The following is a 19,428-nucleotide window of genomic DNA, read 5'->3' on the forward strand; positions in this document are numbered from 1 at the left end:
AGGGACACAGAAGCCTTGCAGGGTCATTAACTAAGAGAATGCTCCAGGGTCACTAAGGAAGTAAGTCCAGCACAAATTCCCCTTAAGCTTCATTTGACTGCACAATGAATTAAAATAAAAATTAATTAAAAATAAATGATGATCCAATTTTGTAATTTGGTTTGCACTCATGGTCTTATGTAAAGACTGCTTTTAATCAGTTCTAAGAAGCCAGTTGGAGGAAAAGGTTTTGCCCGTTGGAGGAAAAGTGTGCATTTTACTGTACGTAACACAAATGAATGCATTTGTATTAGTTTCAACTCTTAGATATAATTGCTGGCAAACTGTCTCAAAAACGTTTAAATAAAATGGGAGTCTATTGTGTCCCAAGGAATCCAAAGATAGAAATATGAATCATCTTTATATAAAACAAAATTAGAGACTCAACTATTATTAGGATTTTTTTTCCATTTTTTTCATCTACGCTTTATCACATATCAGCTTTATTTGAGATATTGCTTGAAATGGTACTTACTCGGTAGTGTTAATCATTACTACCGGATTTTTTTTAACTTTGTATGTTGACATAACTCCAGACTTAGAGCAGAGTTGCAAAAAGTAGTACAGTTGGTTTATTTATTTTAAATAACTGCTCTATTATTCTTGTATACTTATTTTATTGTATTTATTTTATTTAATTCTACTAGTTTTGTAACAGGAACATTAGTTCCTCTGCATCAGTTTAATCAGCCATGATGCTGGAAGTTTCCAGTTAAATATTTTTCCTTTGGGAACTCACCAGTTCAAAGGCCTATCGTGTAGTATGCTAACTATCCTCTTAAAAATTGCTATTTTCTTCCTTACACATAAAGGAAGAGCAAAATGGCATAAGGTAAATACAAGTTTGCCTACTGCTACAAATACAATGTGGGGCTGCAGTTGACTTTTTGGACTATCTCATCTGAGATAGTCATCCCTTCAAAAATTAAGTTGTAAGCTATACATCTTCAAATAATTTCTTTAAGTTAAAATGCTGAGTGTGCAGTTCTGTGAGTTTTGTGTGTCAGGCACTTAATCCTCTGTTTAGTAATTCAAGACCAGTCCTTAAGCATTCTGCATGTCAACCAGGAACCAGGGAATTAATATTTCTCATGGAATAGACCAAACATTTCTTATTCCAGTGAAAGGGTAATATGACATTCTATAAAATTTTGCTACACTGTATTATGTTATGAAAATATCTCAATATTTTCCAAACCTTAACCATTTCCTAGTTGTTTTTCTCTGCCCTGAAAATGTGATCAGAGACTGTTTTCCTTTGCTTCCTCCTTCTCTAGCTGTCCTCCGGGAATTGAAACTCTTCCCCCTAGACTGTCTCCTAGGCATCACTCTAGACCACAGAAGTCTTGCTTCTTTTCAGAAATGCCAAAGCAGGAAAAGATCCTTATACATAGTGGGTATTTGGTCAATTATCTGGCATACAAACACATCACAGCAGAAGTTTGAAGGTTCTTTAGATATGTAAATAGTTTGGATTCAGAGACTCATGTATTCTTAATATTATAAATATAACATTGATAACGTACATGACTGTCTCATTTTCGTGAGTTTGAAGAGTATCACCGCAGCCTTTATAAAAATAAAATTAGAGTACATCAGAACTAGCCACTCTATCTTTGACAATGATACAACTTTATTCTTGCCATATTCATCAAAAATACATAAACATTAAACTGATGACTTGTAACCTTATAAAATATTCAGTGTTAAAGGAAAGGAAAAATATTTCCCCACTGCTGCAGTGGCATTAGGAGAAAAGTTTATTTTTCTGATGTACATGCCACTTATGAATTTACTAAAAATAAATCCGTTATAGTTAAGTAAAAGATAAGATAGAAATGCCAGTTCTTTTCATTTGTTTTTATTTGGTGCCTTTGATCTTGTTTCCACCTGAACCCCTAAAGTATTCCATAAGACTAGAAGATTACTTTTTGCTCTCAAGTTTCAGTGACCCAAATGCTAAGTATGTAAGTGATTACAGACATGTAGCTTTCTTTGATTTTTTTAAATTGAGGTCTAATTGACATACATATGTATAATTGACCTACGTATAACATAATGATTTGATATTTGTATGTATTGCAAAATGATCACCACAGTATCTTCTTAGTATCTGTCACCATACATAAGTATAGCTTTTTTTCCTGTGATGAGAATTTTTAAGATCTACTTTCTTAGCAACTTTCAAATATGCAGTGCAGGACTAAGGATAGTCACCTTGCTGTACATTACATTTCCATGATTTATTTATTTTATAACTGGAAGTTTGCACTTTTTGACTCCTTTCACTCATATTACTTACCCCCTACCTCCACCCCCTTCCTATGGCAGTCACCAATGTATTTTCTGTGTTTATGAGCTTCTTTTGTTTAGGTTTTGTGTTTTGCTGTGTTTTTTCTGTTTGTTTGTTTGTTTTGTTTTTACTTTTCACATATAAGTGAAACCATACAGTATTTTTCTTCTTTGTCAACACTTATTATTCCCTGTCATTTTGATTTTAGCCATTCTGACAGCTGTGAGTTAATACCTCATTGGGGTTTTGACTTTCATTTCTGTGATGATGAGTGATGTTGAGCATCTTTTCATGTATCTATTAGCTATCTGCATGTCTTCTCTGGAAAAATGTTCAGATCCTCTGCCCATTTTAAAAATCAGAATTCGTTTTTTTCTTTTTTGCTGTTGAGTTGTATGAATTCTTTATATGTTTGGTGTATTAATCCCTCATCCAATATATGATTTGTAAGTCTAGATTTTTTTTCTTATGGTTGATTTCTAATGTCATGTGTCTGACCTTTGGTCAGAAAAGGTGCATGATATGACATTGTTCTTTTGAATTTGTTGGGATTTGTTTTGTGGTCTAATATGTGATCTGTTCTGGAGAATGTTTCATGTACACTTGAATGTGTATACTACTGTTTTAGCATGGAATGTTCTAAATATATCTGTTAAATCCATCTGATCCAATGTGTTATTCAAAGCCACTGTTTCCTTGTTGATTTTCTGTTTGGACAATCTGTCCATTAATGTAAGCAGTGTGTTAAAGTCCCCTACTGTTATTGTTATCAGTTAGTTCCTTCATTTGTTATTAACTACCTTAAGTATTTGGGTGCTCATATTGGGTGTATAAATAGTTACATTTGTAATATCTTCTTGTTGGATTGTTGCCATTATTATTAGAGTATTCTTTGTTGTCTCTTGTTGCCTTTGTTTTAAAGTCTATTTTTCCATATAAGTACTGCTCCTGTGGCTTTCCTTTGACATTCATTTCCATGAAAAATGTTTTTCCATCCTTTCATTTTCTTTTTTTTTTTTTTAAGATTTTATTTATTTATTTGACAGAGAGAGATCACAAGTAGGCAAAGAGGCAGGCAGAGAGAAAGGGGGGAAGCAGGCTCCCTGCTGAGCAGAGAGCCCGATGCGGGGCTCGATCCCAGGACCCTGAGATCATGACCTGAGCCGAAGGCAGAGGCTTTAACCCACTGAGCCACCCAGGCGCCCCATCCATCCTCTCATTTTCAATCTGCAGCTGTCTTTGGTCTGAAATGAGTTTCCTGTAGACAGCATAGAGATGGGTCTTGCATTTTGATCCATTCCATTACCCTATTTCCTTTAATTGGAGTGTTTAGTCCATTTACTTTCAAAGTAGTTATTGAAAACATGTACTTATTGCCATTTTGTTACTTGTTTTATGGGTTTGTTGTTGTTGTTGTTGTTTATCTCTTCTTTTTTTGTTGTTGTCTTCTCTCATGGTTTGCTGGCTTTCTTCAGTGATGTACTTGGGATTCCTTTCTCTTTATTTTTTACATATTTATTACAGGTTTTTGATTTGTATTTACTATTAGGTTTATAAATAACATGTTATGTGTATAGCAGTCTATATGAAGCTGGTGGTCATTTAAATTTGAACCCATTCCTTACTCCACTCTCCCCACATTTTAGGTACATTCTTTCATATTTTACATCCTTTTATTTATGAGTCCCTTGACATATTTTTATCCATATACCTATTTTTCTGCCATACATTTAGCTGTGGAAGTCTGTTCTGCCAGTCTTTGAGTCATTGTCTAGGTTATTTACACTGATACGGGTGTTATCTAGTTGTATCTGTGAGACAAGGTGAGCTTAAGATCCTCCTACTCAGCTGTCTTTCTGATGGCTACTTTGTTAAGTTCAGGCAACTATAAAGAATGAAGTATCAAATGCATAAATATATTTTTCAAAATTTTAGAACTAGAGTATGCAAAGAATCATCTCAGGTTATATGTTAAAATACAAATATTTGTTCCTGTATGCAGTGAATTAACTTATTTTGCTTATTATTTCTCTTCAAATGTATTGATCCAGTTATATCAATAAAATAGAATAGTCCTACTGGGGAGTAAAGGAAAATAAGTAATGACCTGATTCCATCAGTAAAAAGGGTGAGTGTCCTGTAGGTGTTGTTGCCCTTATCATCTATGTACCTTTTTAAAATTTTTTTGTAATCTTTTTTTTCCGGTTAATTAAAGTATAATGTATTATTGGTTTCAGAGGTACAGTAGACTTAGCTTTTTAAAATAAGAGTAAATAATGCTCATACCTGTTTCTTATTAACATATTTAATCTAACTAGTTTTTGTCTGCCAGCTATTAAAGTTTTCTTTCTGTTCACATATTTATTGTAAATGGAGATATAGAATTTGGAATACAGTTGATTCCTGGTTTTGTACAGAACTGTTGAGAATTTTTCTATTTCCATGTATTTGGGAGATAGAAGACAGAATACTGGTAAAGAATTTAGCCTTTTGAATCATATAGAATTAAGTTAATATCCCAGATCTTCTAGTGACCACTTATTTGTTTTTGGGCAATTCAAGTTTCCTAAGCTTCAGTTTTATCATGACAGAGTGTTGTTAGGAAAAGTAAGTAATTAATATAGGTTAGGAATCTACCACAATACTGGGTATCTAGTAAGCATTTAAGAAATGGTAGCTGTTCCCATTATTAATGTATATTTTAATGATAATACAGATACATGTATTCCTGGAAAATTCCCTCACGATAATGAGTTCCCAGAAGTCCCCAGTGATTGTGACTTTCTTAAAAGTGAAATGTGGACATGACTCAGGTCGCACTAAGGAATCATCATCAAATTTTTATGTATTCCCAAGTCACAATTCAGCAGACTAAATGTGCAGTGTTGTAAAATATCTTCAATTTTCTGGTTGTAGCAGCCTCCTTTATATCAGAGGGGAAGTATGAGTCCAGGCAGACTAGTTCTGGTGCTCAGGGCAGGCATCCTAGGCAGGGTCAGCTGCCAGTAAGGAACAGGCCCATTAAAGTTGTTGTTTACACTGCTCCTGTCCTATTGGTGTTCCAAGGAGAAAAGCGTTTGCCCTAGAAGCTGGCAAATGAAGATGCCAGATCAAGGGAAGCTTTGGGATTATGTGGGGCAGTGACTCTTTGCCAAGTTTAATCATTCATCACAAGAGAAGTTTGACTTCTCTAGACCCACCTGCTAGGCCATACTAGCACAGTCTGGGTATTGCCTGGTGGCCTTTGCTGAGGTGGTTCCTAGGCTGATAAGGGAATTCATCTGCATAGAGTGAGAGTTTTGGTTTGGTTATCCAAACGTTATACCTCTCTTTAGTAATAAGTCGTAGGTGACCTCTTTTCTGTGCCATAGTTTTCTTAGATGCGAGAGCTATCTTCTCATTTTACCTGACTCCTGACATATTTGATTTTTATATATTATTTATTCACTAAAATATATAGTGTTATATTTTTAATTATCCGGATTTCAGGAGAAATGAGTGTGACATTACTTATCACAGATTTTAAAAAGTAACTCTGGCAATTATTAGTAGATACAAATTACCCAAAGTCATATATACACCATAATAAATGGCTGTTATCTGAAGAGATTTATCTTGGTAGAATATATTTTTGACATCGCTAATATATTTGTCAGCTGTAGGGGTGTCAAATTAAAGTTCTTGCCAATATTTGATTATTTCCTTGCCACTTTATGAATTCTGTACTCTGTCACTGACCATGAAACATGAGAGAAGGCCATGTATATTGATTAATATATTTGATTTCATAAGATTGATTAACTCAACTAAGTTCTAACAACTCTGAGAACCAAAAGATGGTTTGACTGACTTATGTAGGAATATATTTTTAAGTTCAATGGTATAATAGCCTAAAGCAGTGATTACATAAGTAGAATTGTTCTAGACCACAGTAGCCTTCTAATTGGCACTTTAAAAAAAAAAAATTCTCCAGGGGCGCCTGGGTGGCTTAATGGGTCATGATCTCAGGGTCCTGGGATCGAGCCCCACATCGGGCTCTCTGCTCAGCAGGGTGCCTGCTTCCTCCTCTCTCTCTCTCTCTCTCTCTCTCTCTCTCCCTGCTTCTCTGCCTACTTGTGATCTCTGTCAAATAAATAAATAAAATCTTAAAAAAAAATTCTTCAGCACTGACATTCCATAGAATTTTAAATACATAAATTCATATGAATTTTAAAATTACTTTTTGTAAAAATAAAGTCATTATTTTCTTCCCCTCACCTCAGATGGTGCCATCACCGGGTGTTTAATAATCAAGAAGCTTGAGAGTCACGTTCCTTCCTTTCTCATGGGGGAGAGGATAAAAGCCATTCCTGTTTCAGGATGTTGTTGTGATGGGTAAAAAAGAGAGAATAAAACACTATATATTGAACATAAAAAGCTCTTCAGAGTACCTAACATGTATATAGAGATGCCAATATAAATTACTAACAATAAAGGTAATAATAACCTCTGGGATTGTTAGTTGTTTACTGTCTCCTTGTTTTTAGACGGTAAGGTCAAGGTAAAGTCCTTGACCAATTAGTACTTTAGTTTGCAGCATCTCAAATAGTGTCCGACTTATATCAGTACTCAGGAAATATTTCTTAAGTGAAATATAACTAATCATGGTCATCAGACATCTCTAACCATCTCCCACAAGAACGTTGTTATCTGAACAGGTTTCGCTCCATGTGGCATCTGCATCAGAGTCAGCGGAAGGATTTGGTAAAAAAAAAAACAGACACAAGGCCTCACCCAGACCTACTCACTTAGGCTTCTCTTGAGTGAGGGTCCGCAGAGTTGTATTTAAATATGTTCCACACATGAACCTTATCTGCCCTTACATTTGAAAACCAGTGTCTGTGTTGTTCTTAATCTCAAAATTGTCTCCACTTTTATGTGTTGGAAAAATATCCCCAAAATACTACTTTCCATATTTTGTTTTCCCTCTATAAAACTTAAATACTTACCCAATTAACTGAAAGACAAAATAAAATTATTTATCTGAGCAATCACAATCAAGCAGCTTATGAAATCTGGTAACAACTTTACAGGGCAAACTGTGACTGCCCTAAACCAACCAGTGATGATTCTACTCATCCTATTTAACCCTTTCCCACCCACATGCCTTGACTCACACCAGTCTTGTGCTTTAAATGTTCTCCCCTCCCCTCTCACTCTCCCTCACCCTCTCCTTCAGCTTTTTCCCTCAAGCCCAGTGATTCTTAACTTCAGCAGACTGTTACAGTTAGCTCAGAATCTTTAAAAAATGCTCATGTCTGAGCCCCTGCTCAAACAAATGGAGTCAGAATCACTGGTAGATCTGAATCCAGGTGCAGTTTATACCCCACTTTATCTTAGCTAGAAAGAATCAACTCTTTAACCACCAAAATCTTGGGAAGCACTTGTCCTAGTGCCCCCTATGCCCTTCCTTATCTTTTTTCCTTGAACTCCCTCTTGGAAGACGAGCTAGTCCCACATTACTAATATTACTTGGAAGCATAGATTCTTAATAAATAAATATATATTTTATTTTATTTTATTTTATTTTTAAGATTTTATTTATTCATTTGACACAGAGAGATCACAAGTAGGCAGAGAGGCAGGCAGAGAGAGAGGAGGAAGTGAGCTCTCCACTGAGCAGAGAGCCCGATGTGGGGCTCGATCCCAGGACCCTGAGATCATGACCAGAGCTGAAGGCAGAGGCTTAACCCACTGAGCCACCCAGGCGCCCCTAAATATATATTTTAGAACAAATAGAGGAGTGGTCATAGTTTTAGGAATGAGAAGAGATGCTACTATAGAACTTTGGAGGCAAATATTTTTTAAAATTCAGAACTACAAGTTCCTAGAGTGCCTGGCTGATTCAGTCCATGGAGCATGTAACTCTTAATCTTTGGGTTGCGAGTTTGAGCCCCATGGTTGGTGTACAGAGTAGTTAATTTTTTTTTTTTTTTTTTAAGGCAGGGAGAGACTAGAGGGAGGGACACAGAGAGAATCTCAAACAGACTCACTGCTGAGCACAGAGCCTGACTTAGGTCTCAATTCCATGACACTGAGATAAGGAACTGAGTCAGCACGAAGAGTTGGATGCTTAATCAACTGAGCTAGCCAGGCGCCCCCAAAAGTAAAGTCTTCAAAAAAAAAAAGTAACTGTTTCTTCACTTTTCTCCGTAAAGGGCTGAGTTATTTAGCATTTTAAGGAAAAGAGAACATTATCGAGAGATGTATATTTTTAAAATGTGAAGTGGACATTGCCATTTGGGGATTTGTGTGTTTTCTCTTCCCTCCCTGCTTCCCTTCTACAAAAGTAATTAATCATAGATATTTTGGAACCGGTTTCATTATTGGAAATAGGAGTAAGAATTTATGTTTAGAACTGAAATTCTCAAGGATCTAAATGTGACTTCATAAAATCAAAATATTAAAATGAAAAGTAAAAAACTTCAGGCAGCCCTGTGGGTCATTCCAAATGTGTGGGAGTTTAGTCTTATGTAGGAAAAGTAGATCGGTCTTTGCGTTTTTCTCTGTTACAGAAAGTCATGATGCTTTGCACAGACAGCTTTTAATCTTCAGCCGGAAGGAGCTGCTGAAGGTCACCTCTGTTATGGACTCTCTACATTAGGTGTTAAACATGATTTTGTGAATTTTATGGTATTCCATATGCTAAGAGGATTATGTTAATCTGCTTTAAAATTGTTTGTTACCTTGGTCTAGAGCCAATTACTAATCATATTCATAAAATGAGAATGGGTTGGATAGGCTTCATCAGATATGCCTCAAATGACCCAAATTGACTAATTTCATAATTTTAGGAAATTAGTTTAAATTTTGAATGCTTGAGGATTGCCAGGAGAGTTACTGTCGGGGACTGTGTTTATGCAGCCTTTGCCTTGGCTCTCAACAGCCCTGGCACAGGCACCAGCTATAGAGTTCGAAACAGATTTTAATATGAAAGAGACTGAGCGAGAGCACATGTCTAATGAGGTGTGTGCAGAGGAGAATTGCGACCATCTTTTTGGTTGGACCCAAATTTTATTCTCTGCAATGAAAGTCATGTTCTTGATGTAATTTTGTTTTGTATTCTTAATGTTTTATTGAGTAAAATCATCTCAAATGAAGTTCTCAGCACAAGGGAATCTTCCTAATGAGGGGCCATGTTAATTGTGAACATTTATGAACCTCATGTTTTTGGTTTTTTGGTTTTTTCCGTTTTTTTGTTTGTTTTGTTTGTTTCTTAGTTTATTTTTGTTTCTGCTGTGCTATGAAAGTTAGGGATGCAGGCTGCAATTCAGTACAGAAGGTAGTCAGAGGCTAGGATGTATGGTTCAGGAGATTGAAACAGGTGCTTTCTTCTTATACATTATTCCTTTACTCTGGGGGGAAAAAATCCTTTCTCTTGTTCCAGTTTTTCCATTGTGTAAAGTGAGATTGCTCAAGGTAAAAAACTGAAAAGTTGTGATAAAACTACAATAATTTTTTGACTCTTGAAGGCGGGGTCCTTCTGCTGAAGCACCTTGGAGCAGCCTAGCTCCAAATGGAATGCCAGCCCCCTTTTGGCTGGGTTCCCACCTGTGGGGAGAGAGCCCCACCTAACACACTGCACTGCAGGGAGCCGGCTTGCCTGTGTCCCCTGCGGAGAGGCTCTGTAAACACACTGAGGTCAGTTAGTGCCCTGGAGTTGAGCAGAGAGGACTCTTTCTCAGCTCTAGGAAGGAGGGTCTCCACAGGGCTGCCACCATTCCAGCAGGTACCAACAGACATGAGGGTCCACAGGCCCAGAAAAGATAGGAAACTGAGAGGCAGACATGCAGGAAGAACAAGGAAGAGGAGTTCTTTTGTTTGATAATCACTTCATCTTCTCCAACCCCGTGGTCATCAGCATCACGGAAGGGAAGTGTACACTGTGTTTGCATTGAATTAAATGGAAGACATGCCTCCCCCCCACAGAAACAGAATGACCTCTGAAGACCAAAAATGTAGGGTGCGCCTCCGTGCTAAGAAATGCATGCAGTTAAATCTTTATTTCTCATAACAACTCTGTGAGGGAGGAATTAGACTTTCTTTAAGCCTACAGGGAAACTGAAGGTGCTAAAAGTTAGTTTGCCTGGAATATGGAGTTAATGTTAGCAGAGCCAAATTTGAATAAAGATCCATTCAATTCCAAAATCTAGGGTTTTTTTTTTTTTCCCCAATTAGGAGTCACTGTCACTAGCTCTTTTCTTTTTCTTACAAATGATTGAATTTGTACTAAACAAAGCATATTGACCAACTCTACTGTTTATAGCTGACCCAGTTTATATGAAAGGGGGAACACTGAAATGAGATTTATTCCAATCATATCCTGGTATATAGCAAAAGGGAGCCCCTTCATGGACCATACACTGAAGCAAGATGTTTAAAACCTATGTCTGACCAGTATGAAAATGATTCTAGCTCCTCTGTCTGAATAACAAGGTTAGGGCCAAGTTCTTTTTGAAAATAATTTCTCTCAGTTCACCTGGGTGGCTCAGTCATTTAATTGTCTGCCTTTGGTTCAGGTCATGTTCTCAGAGTCCTGGCATCCAATCCCATATCTGTCTCCCTGATCAGCGGGGAGTCTGCTTCTCCCTCTCTCTCTGTCAAATAAATACATAAAATCTTAAAAAAGAAAATAAATTCTTTCTCCTCAGCCTTTAACTTTGAGAGTAAAGAAAAATAGTAATGATCAGAGCTACTGGCTTTAAAGTGATTAGGTCATATGTATTTTAAGCACAGTTTTGTATAATTAGTGTGTCTTCGATTATGCATATTAATTCACTTTTGAAAAAGAAGGAGGGAAAGGTACATTTCTAAACCAGAGGTGTTTGGAGCAAACCCGGGTGTGTGCTAACCCCGTATCAAGTCAGCTGCCTATGTGAACTGGGTTTATTTTGCCACTCCGTTGTTGATAGAATGCCAAGAATAGTTCTGAGTGGCGTCTCATTCGTGATTCTCCTTGTATCTTGCAGCTCCTGTCCATCTCAAACTGTCTTTGCTTTTCCTCCCAGAAAGGCCCCTCATTGCACCCTCGGAGCCATTCAGAGAAGGCACCACAGTTCACACGTGCATCTCTCCTCCTCTGGCTGTCTGTTTCTGATTAGGAAGCAAATGCATTTCACATCAGAAGAAAGTTGTTGGGTTTTACTTCCTGGAAAACACTAAAATAGGAATCTAAAAATACCCTGAGCACACACCTTTTTTTTTTTTTTTTTAAGGAAGATCGGTAAATGGAATATTCCTGGATCTGTTTTGTAGGGGTAAAAAATGTTTCTTTTTCCAAATGTCTAACAGACTGTCACCTTCCTCCTGGGAACAGATCTCAAGAGTGACTGTCGTTTTCCCTCACAGTTAATAATTTGGAGAAGTCTTTGTCTGGGCTTCTTTGGAAGCAAGATAAGGGGGAGCTCATTCAAAAATGCACATTGATCTCTCATCAAAATGTGCCCTGACTGAGATGATGATTTCTCTTTTTCTAATATATGTATTATTTAATCAAAAAGAATATCTTATCATGCTAATAGTGAAGCCCCTCACTGTGCATGAATACTTTTGTTCATGTATCAGTTTGTTGATAAATATCATATTCAGTTGTGGTTTACTTACATATATCAGGAAGTTGGATCCCCAATTTAGGAGGAAATAAGTGAGTGTCCACTAAGTCATCGTAACTATACTTTTGCATAGTCATTGAGTCCAGATTTCACTCATTAATGTTATGAAAAGAAAATTTTCACATACTTCTACCCCCTTTTCTATACCCACCTTACAATGTAAGCTTCAGACTATTTGAAAAAAAATCCAGGAACTGTGTCATTTCAGAATATTTGGAAAAAAACCAGGAACTTCATCATTTTGTGAAGCAGCTCTAAGTAGGATATATGACTGAAACCTGAAATTGCAGTTTAGAATTTCGTTCCGCATGCAGTCATCTCATTTTGAAATTGGCAGATGGATTACCTAGAAGGTTTCTATTCATTATATGATTATAGGGAAAACCCCAAAGGAATCTTCTGGTAAGTGGAGAAGTGATGAATGGATGGGTATAATTTGGAAAGACCTGCGGGGAGAAAAGCCATGAGCAGTAAATAGGCGGTCTGGGGCCAAAGTCCCCTCTGAAAGAAGAAAGGAATGAAAGCCCAGCTATTTCCTTGGCTGGAAGTGAGAAGGTATCCCTTGGACAAGCACACTTTGTGTCCAGTAGTCTTGGAGAGAAAAGGAAATGGGGAGAGTCCTGGTACCTGTTATAGGCCTGAGGAAGCGGAGTCTCCCCAGTCCAAACAGGAATCTGTCGGGAGAAAGCCTGGCCATAGCTGTCCCACTCACAGAAGCTGTTTTTTAACTTCATTCACTTACCTGCTCCTTTTCTCCGTACCTCTGGGTACCCAGACTCTGCTTTGGGTGCAGGAAGCAATACAGTGTTGTTTAGAAACGAGTGCCTCTCAGGGCCAGTGCAGGTGCATCTGAGGCTCCGCTGGGCTGCGCACCAGTAACCCAGCCATACTGGAAGGGCCATCGGCACGGCCTGTGTCAGCTGCGCTCAGTAGTTTTAAATGGGCTGAAGCCCTGATAATTTGGAAACCAACAAAGGACATAAAAACTGGGGAAGGATTATCAGAAGTTGTAGAAAAACCTAGAGAATACTACAACCCATGTTGAGTCAGAAGAAGACATGGAGGCAGGCAAGAAGCTTAGAAATAGATTTGATTTTCATCAGCCTGGTGATCTGATCACCCTGTCCCAATGCTGTCATCTCTCTTATATTTTAGTCTCCAATACTTCCTCCTCCTCCTCCTCCACCAACTTAATCTACTTTCCTTACTTCATTTAGAATTGAGTGTCATTTTTATAATTTTCTCTTGGCATCTGATCTTTATTTCATTCTTTTACCTACTTATTCGATACTGACTTTGACCCTGTTAGAGCCAGAGAGCATGCTGGGCAGAAGACACAGCCTGAACCAAGGCACATTCAACCCCTGCCCCCCCAGGAGCTTACAATATTGACTTGCCACCAGTTTATGTGTTCACATTGCATGAAACACTTTTGTATGTGCAGTAGACAGAATGACAGACATCAAGGATACCTACCTTCTAATGTCTAAAACCTGTGACTATGATATTTTACGAGGCAAAGGGACTTTAAGGTTGTTGACCTAAGATGGGGAGATCATACTGGATTACTCAGCTGGGCAGGATCTAATCAGTAGACCTTAAAAATGGAGGAGCTTTCCCTGGTGTTTCACAGAGAGAGACCAGCCCCAGCTGACAGCGACAAATAAATGCAGGCTCAGCCTACAACCTCATGGAACTATGTTCTCCCCATTCTTGCTGAACACAGGAGCAAGGAAACGGATCTCCCCCCACCACACCCCCAAGAACCTGAAGGAAGGGATACAGTGACCCCTGGATTTTGCAGTGAGACCTATACTGGACTTTCAACCTACAGAACTGTAAGATAATAAATTTAAGTTGGTCTGAGTGTTTAAAATTGTGCTAATTTGTTATGGTGGCAGTGGTAAATGAATGCACAGTACATGTGTTTATTTTAACTCAAGGATATATTGAAATCCTTGTAGTTGCCTGAATTCCGCACTAGCTACTTGAGGGCAGTGTAGGGCAATGTTTATAACTTGTGTCCATATCCTCAGCACATAGTACATTTCTTTGGATGCAGCAGGTGTGCTGTGAAATTGTGATGAAATGACAGTGTCTAGTTTTTTTAGAAGATAGGAGATGATAAATACCATCATCTAAAATGCTTATGCTAAAATATATATTGGGTTGAATGGGAATAACATTGTAGAAAAAAAAAACTCTAAGGGAGGATTAATTTTTGAAAAAAAGAAAAGGAAAATGCTATTAAATAAATCTGTTGAAAAAGTTGAAACACAATCAGAAATAAAGTGAGCCGAGCGTGCAGCACCTGGAACATGAAACCAGGGAATGGAGTGACTGGATTACGAGGTGCACTCAGAGTCTTATTATTAAAGGAAACAGCTCACAGAGGGTGATGAAAATTAATTGGACAAATAAATGTTCATGGGAAGGGGTACCATTACATCAGTCAGTGTGAGAAACTCATAAGGATTAGGGCAGAACTTCAGGATGATAGGTACATCCTAATAAAATTTCTAAAAAGAAAATTTTGGCAAGGAATGTACACAAAACATGGTGATAAAATAAGAGCAGAATTTCACATCAGTGTTTAAATTCTGGATGAAACAGACCAAGTGAAATGGCGGTTAATAAGCGATGTGGTGGGGGCGCCTGGGTGGCTCAGTGGGTTAAGGCCTCTGCCTTCGGCTCAGGTCATGATCTCAGGGTCCTGGGATCGAGCCCCACATCGGGCTCTCTGCTCAGTGGGGAGCCTGCTTCCCTGCTCTCTCTGCTTGCCTCTCTGCCTACTTGTGATTTCTCTCTGTCAAATAAATAAATAAATTCTTTAAAAAAAAAAAATAAGCGATGTGGTGGTGGGAGTTCTAAGTTGAGGATCTAAAGGAATAGCTGACCACAGAGAGTCAGGCCGACACGGAGCCACAGTGAGGCTGTTTCATGCCAGCATCAGGCTGTCTTGTAGGGTAAGGCTATCGTGGGAATGTAGGAAAGTGTAGCAGTAAGGTGCCAAGGAGGAAGAAAGAGCCTGGAGCTAGTGACCATGAGAGGCCAGAAGGTCAAGTACCACAGAGTGTGCTCAAGGTCAAGTGTGATGAGGCTGACTCCAGGCCCCAGGGACTGTGAAGCAGGTGCTGGGCTCCGGGAGGAAGGGGCCATGAGCTTCCTTAAGACTCATGATTGAAGTGGCCCATTCAATGGTTGGTTTTTGAGTTTTATCTTTGGTTCTAGATAAAAATTAAAAGAAGTGGCCTCTAATAGTGAGAAAAAGCTACCTAATTTTAAGGAAAAATCCTTCTGAACAAATAAGAAAAAAATTAAAGAGAAACCACCAATCAAAGTAGTGGAAACTGCCCCCCAAATAAATTCAGATTTCTTAAAGCAGAGGCAGATGTTCATAAATACAGTGTTGAATGGTGACAGGACCAATGTCAACCAGGAGCATTAAAAAAAGTGGTTTTATAAGAGAAAAAAATAAAATAACGAATCACTTTAAAAAAAAAAAAAAAAGGCCATATTTTGTGTAATTTCGGTGATGGGAGTTGTCCAGAACTTGCAAATGGCAGACAGCCAGGGGCAGTTGGGGGGGGTGTGAATGCTCCTGGGCATGTGGGTGCTTTCCTGGGGTGAGAGAAATGTCTGATAAGCATCAGTACGCAGGCAGTGGTGATGGCTGTACAACTCTGTGAATGCACTAAAAACCACTCAATTGTACACTTGGAAAGAGTGACTTTTATGGTGTGCGAATGATACCATGCTAAAGCTGTTACTTAAAAATAAAGAAATTCCAAAATTATTTCAAATGTGCCCCTCTCCACACACAAAAAATTCTTTTACGGTATTCGGATGGAGTCCAGTCACCTATGAGACAGCCTGTCAGTTATAAGTCCTTCCGTTGAATGATATACAATAGCCTTTCCCTTCTCTGCTGCTGTTATTATATTGGAAATCTATGAGAAGGGGTGGAGACAAAAAGCCACAAGTTGAGCCACCTTGGGTGGAGGCTTGAAACATGGTGAGGAGGGGTGAGAATGACAGTGACCTCTCAAGAAGTCACGTACTGGTGGAATGGACACGAGAAACAAGGACAGAAAGAAGAGGAAAAATCCATAACAAATGGATATCCACAACAAATGGATAATGGGATAAAATGCAGGACAAGCTGACAGCTTTCCTGGAGAATTTATGTATATTTCAAGATTGGGATCATTCCACATATTTTTCCCAATCAGCTAAAGTTAAAAAGAATACGTGAGTCATTGGTGTACAATGTTCTGCCTTTTATATATTTACCTACACATTCTGGAACACCCCAAGGGACAGCTATATTTGATAGGCCTAGGCAGATTATTTTTTCTTTTTTTTTTCTTAAGAATAAAGGTACACCGTTACCTTTTTATATACTTATTTTGAAATTATTCTTGTTTGAAAAAGCAACTTTTTTTGTGTTAATATTTGTTAAAAGAAAGTGGCATTGTTGTATGAAAACCTCACAGGTTGGACGACTGTAAGACATTGTGCTCAAAGCCAAGAAGCTGAGGAAGAAAATTTGCTCTGGGCCATTGTAATGTCGTGTGCATATCGGCAGTAATCTGGGTTGAAAATGGCAGAAATGAATCACATTCCCTTTAACCTAATGTGTCAGGATTGGCTATGCTTGCATTGTGTGTGAGGACTCACAAAACTAACAGTTTTCTTGGTATTCTCATCTTGTACATGTGTCTCTTGACCTTCAGACCATCTGATTTTATACCTAGAAAGATCCGAAGCTTCTTTGCATTCGTTATAGCCAGTGATTGCTTATTTGCACATTCATTTATTTTTTTCCCTGTGAATATGTTTACTTTATGCATTCACCAACGGAAATATAATTTGAAATGATTTATTCTTACTAGGCATTTATACTTGAGACAAAAATTTGCACCAATCTAGGTAGTCAGAAGTATTTGAAAAGAGGGAACCAAGAAATTATTTTTTTCCCACAGAATGAAGAACATTTACGTAAATTAAAATTATAGTATTTATTCCGTGGCTACTCTGTGCACATATTTCATGTTATACATCTGCTTTTGTGAAATAATTCCTTCAACTGTCTCCTTCTCTAAAATGAGGATTTTGGAGGGTATCATAAACTGTTGTCTGCAGAAGTTCATTTTGGAAAAAAAGAAGACAGAAAATGACCAAAAGACATTCTTTGGTTTGTTGCTGCTGCTCCTGCATTTTTCCAATGGATAACCACCTCAACACTGTGATTTCATTTTTTATTCCCCAAACATTTTTAGCACAGAATCTGTACTTCGAGAACAACATAACTGAAATATATTTTGCTGTGATGGGAAATAAAGCTCTCAAAGACTTGAAGTGATATAGAACAAATACCCAGGGGTTAGTTTTCTGTGAAGAAATAGCCACAGGATAACCTATCATATAGTAATTAAAGCTAACCTCACTAGAGCACATTTAAAAACACAAACAAACAAAAAAACAAGACAGCTGAGGGGTGTGCAGGTAGTTTAGTCGATTAAGCTCCAGACTCTTGGTTTTGGTTCAGGTCATGATCCCAGGGTGGTGAGATCATGCCCTGTGTTGGGCTCTGTGCTTAGCAGGGAATCTGCTTCAGATTCTTTCCCCCTCCCTCACCATTCCCCTCTGCTCCTTCACCTGCTCAAGTTCTCTCTCTCCCTCTCTAAAGTAAATAAATCAATAAGATCTTTAAAAATAAATAAATAATTTTTTTAAAAAACTAGCTGGATGTTTCTCTTAACGATGTACTAACCACAGATTCCGTGCCATGCTACAGTGAAAACACAATCCCCAAATTATGCATGAAGCAAAGAGGTATCAGAATGCATCAAATCATGGCACTTGTAGTTATCAGATTTGTAAATGGAACCTCACATAATCTAGTGAGTATCACATAGATACTTCTACCTCTTTCCATGTTTTGTAAAAAATTAAGATTGATGACTTCCTTACTTACGATTAGCATGATGGAAAAGTGTGAAAAGTGTGAAAAGTGTGAAATGAAAAATTCCAGTTCTGTTCTTTATCACTATCTCACATAATCTAGTGAGTATCACATAGATACTTCTACCTCTTTCCATGTTTTGTAAAAAATTAAGATTGATGACTTCCTTACTTACGATTAGCATGATGGAAAAGTGTGAAAAGTGTGAAAAGTGTGAAATGAAAAATTCCAGTTCTGTTCTTTATCACCTTCATATACTCTTCTTTCTGAGATGAATTGCATGTTATTTTTATTTTGATCATCTCCACAGAGGAGTTAATAAATAGGACCTTCCTTTCCCTGTAATAAACATACTTTGTAATTCCATTGAAAATGGGTTCCTCTGATGTTTCAGTTAAAAGTTAAAGAAAAAAGGGGGATGCTTTATGCTTAGATCTTGCTGCATCTGTCAAAGACAGTCCATTCAAAGAATAAAAGTTCTTGGAAACAGACTTTATTTTTGTACTTGGTTTTGCCTTTTTTTTTTTATGTTTGAAGGCTTCTGAGAAGTATTTACCTATTATTTGACAAGAACTCTGTTGGAAAACATAGCAAGAAGTCAATTAAAAATTGGCTAATGACAGTCTGTCTCCCTGTTCTTCCCTCTGCCCTTCTCATTTCCTGCTTTCTCTCTCTCTCTTGCAAACATCTCCCCTTAGTTCCCTCCACCTGTTTTTCTCCTTCATTCAATTTCACTGACAGAATCATCACAACTACGAAGTTCTCAAACACCCGCGAGACGATTCTTCTCCTGTTTTGACCACCGTGGTCAGTCACGGCACATGTTCACTCACAGTCGCCTCCTCATGCTTCATTAGCAGAAACATATACGAATATTCTTACATTTTAACTCATCTCCTTGTGCTTGTCATCTGTGTAGCAATTGTTTGGCTCAAAAAGAATTTAGATCATTTAAAGAAGAGGGTATAAAATACTGAGCCCCTGAAACTTGTATATAGTAGGGTAGCCAACCTTACCAGCTCACCCAGTCTTTAGTCATTCTACAATATTGTTTCTACTGAAAACAGAAATGTGTACATTTTCTTAAGCGCGCACACACACCCAAATAATATAGAAGACATCGTGTGTGTGCGTTCAGGGAGAATAATTACTTGCTCCATCTTCGGGCCTCCCGCCTCTAACTCCCTCACACAGATTCAGGCTCATTTCAAAGGATTTGGCTATGGGATCAACTGTATCTCAACCTGACTTTTCTTGTGTGTTTGCTAGCTTTTATTTAGAAAGAAATATACTCCAAAAATGGAAAATTTAACTTTGATGAGGTGATCATTGGGGCCTCCTACACTTGTCACCTCCCTAGGTATCTTGCCTTGTCCCGAGTTCAAGTTTATTGCATGGAGGTGACATGAGAGACCGTCAAGAAAGGGAAGAGAAACTAGAGTCCGAAGTCCTTGGCTTCCCCTCACACTGTCTTGCAG

This window comes from Neovison vison, chromosome 2 (assembly GCF_020171115.1).
Source record: "Neovison vison isolate M4711 chromosome 2, ASM_NN_V1, whole genome shotgun sequence".
Taxonomy (NCBI): domain Eukaryota; kingdom Metazoa; phylum Chordata; class Mammalia; order Carnivora; family Mustelidae; genus Neogale; species Neogale vison.